A 3,274-nucleotide genomic window follows, 5' to 3' on the forward strand; every position below is an offset into this window, starting at 1 on the left:
GGCTAGCCATATTTACACAACTTCCATTATCTATGATGAAGGGACATATCTTGTCATTGATAAGGCACCCTCCATGAAAAAGGTTTTGTCTTTGAGAAGAATCAAGTTCTTTGGGAACTTGCCCTTGTTGGCGCCTTACCATTAACAAACCACTTTCAAGGGGTTTAATCCTTTCAATTGAGGAAGAAGAAGTGTGGGAAGAAGTACTTTGGGGGGAAGGGGAAGAAAATTGTTCACTCTCATCATCACTCTTCTTTAAGATCATTGTCCTCTTGATTGGGCAATTCAAAGCAATGTGTTTATATCCCAAACATTTAAAACATTTAATGGAACTTGATCTTTGAGAAGTGGAATGGTGAGTATGACCACTTGGTGACTTATTTTTACTTGATGGTGCTTGGTGAGACTTAGAAGGAGATTTATCATGTTTCTCTTTAGCTTTTCCTTTCCATGAGTGACTATAGTAGTTGTTGGGTGAGTATCTCTTCCTTGCCCTATTCTTTCTTTTCAAATGAGTTTCAATCCTACGGGCAAGTGTGAAAACATTTTGAAGAGTGAAGTACTCATACAACTCTACTTGGTCTTGTATGTCTCTCCTAAGACCATTAACAAACCTTTTCATTTTTTCTTTGTTAGTTTCTTTTATTCCAACCCTAAACATTTGAGACTATAATTCTTTAAAGTACTCACTCACACACATAGGACCTTGGTGAAGCCTTTGGAGCTTCAAAAGAAGTTCCTTCCTATAGGAGGGAGGAACAAATCTAGTGCGCATAAGAGTTTTAATGTCCATCCAAGAAGCCGCGGGTGGCCCTTGGTCATAAGTTTTACAAACTTTATGCCACCAAGTTTTGGAATACTCCAAAAATCCTAACACTACTATATTAACTTGTGTTTGATCTTTTACATGATTTTCATTGAAAATTTGTTCCACTTGAGCTTCCCAATCAAGGTATATTTTGGGATCACATCCACCATAGAACTTAGGAATCTTTGGATTTTCCTTCTTTTGTGATGGTTGGTGCCTAGAATGCTCTCTTTTCTTAGTCTCTCTTTAGAATGGTTGCAATTGTTGTTGAATTTGTTGTTGCATTTGTTGCATGTAAACTTGAAGGGTTCTTTCTTGTTGTTCTCTATCTTGTTGTCTCTTAAGCTCCATTTCTTGTAAGATTTTACCAAAGTCTACCAATGCACCTTGATTGGCCATGGGAGTCACCATCTCACTTTCCTATAACAAAACTCAAAATCCAAGAAAAGGAGGTGTTAATGACAATTGGTAACCAAACCCGAGACCAATTATGGTCCAAAGAAATTCACCCAAGTGTTTAGATCACTCTCCCCCAAAGCAACAAGGCAAGGCTACACTCAAATCCACCAAAAGGAGTGAAATACTTTTAAAGTTTTTGAAACCTTCTTAAACACAAACTCAAGTGGGTCGGCCACCAAACTTAAAAGAGAACAAAGGAAGAAAACCACTAAGACAAAACAAAGATTACTTAAGGACAAGTAAGAAAATCACAAAGCCAAGTTAAACTCTAATGAAAGGAAATTATGTGACAAATTTTACCAAAACAAACAAGAAAAGCACATTTAAAGACTCTATGGAAAGTACTTGAACATGTCACACCAAGTCTTAAATCATGCATACACTAAGAAAGATAATAGCCAAGTTGAGAATGGAACTAATTAGCCAATATCACCCACAATTTTAATATGAAAACTAGTAACGTAACACCTAATCAAAATTGCACTTTTGGTTCACCAAAGAGCAAGTTTGCCCTTGGAAAATGAGTAAAAAGGTGTTAAGATTTTTCTTCTTTCACAAGTTTCATAAGATAGAAAGACAATGTTTTTAGGTGGTTTGGACACTTAGTTCCTCAAATTTTAGGCCAAAATCAATTTCAAGGAGCATACATCAAGCAAGACATAAAGTGAATGCCATATTCAAATACTTGGAATAACAAGAACAAGAAAACTTCAAGCTAACATATGACATATGACTCAAGCAAAAGTTAGGCACATTCAAAGATTCAACATGACATACACAAAGACAAAAACATGTAGCTATCATGCATTTAAACTCATGGATTTTAAGCTCAATGACTAAGCATCCAAAGACATGTTATCCAACCACATTTAGGAGTAAAAGAGTCACAAAACCGAAGCCAAAATGACCACAACATAACCTGAAAATGTTGTTTTTTGTATTCTCGGTAGCTCTGACCTTTGCTCACTCATTTGATCATAACTCTCTCCAAAGAATTCCAAATGCGTTCATTCTTTTTTTGTTGGAAACTATACTCACAGGGCTTTCTTTTGATATAAAGAACGTTACTTTTGGACCACTGAGCTAGTTGCAGTAGATTTTTCAAAAACGTACACGTTGCTGCCAACACTATTTTTATCTGGACCATTCAAAGATAGCTACACAATACAAGGTTAGAACATGAAAACACCATATTCAAGGACAACTTGGCTCTGATACCAAATGATGTAGGATTATCTTGTTCCTTTTAGAACATTAATGAATATGGTGATGATGGATTAAGAAAACCAAGGAAATTCCCACTGGACATTAAGATAGCAAGCTATCTAGATGTGAAGGTTCCTTACCAAGGTTCTAGAGAAGAGAGGAATGGATTGATTCAAAACAAATAAGAATGGACAACACATAAAAAGAGTAAAACCCAAGTTACACACACAAAGGAAGAAGAAAACATAAAATGGAAAGGAAAGGAATGATAAAAATGTGAGAAGCACGCCACTACAAGGCTAGGCTAGAAGAAGCCATGGCAACCTTGAAGATGAGTGGATGTGTGCCGCTACTTGAATCAAGATTCAAGATAAGGCTTAAAAGAACTCAACTCCCTAAGGAGGAAGACTCTCACAATGTTTGATACACAAAGTTGTTTAATTTCTCCAAAATGTTCAACCCTTGTACAAGTGTTAGAGGTCCCCTTAAATAGAAGTGTCTAGGGGCCTCTTAGTTAAAACAAATAAGCTAAAAAGGATTACAATGCAAATAACAAAACATAGAGTCCAAAAAGTAGGTCAACAAAAGGATCACATGGACACATTCTAGAAGCCTTCTTGGCCAAGGCAAGGTGGATGCTCCTTCTAGATGTTTTTAGACTTCTTGGTGACCAAGGCATGTGGTCATCCTTTATAGATGTTTCTATAGAAAGGTTTGCGCCTTCTCTTTCCTCCACATGTGCTCTCCAAAAGCCATCTAAATGTGCCACTTGTCCTTCCTTGTCCCACCTCTTAATGAACC

The sequence above is a fragment of the Vigna unguiculata genome, chromosome 7, assembly GCF_037176805.1.
Source record: "Vigna unguiculata cultivar grain cowpea cultivar isolate G323 ecotype 2 chromosome 7, ASM3717680v1, whole genome shotgun sequence".
In the NCBI taxonomy this organism is placed as follows: domain Eukaryota; kingdom Viridiplantae; phylum Streptophyta; class Magnoliopsida; order Fabales; family Fabaceae; genus Vigna; species Vigna unguiculata.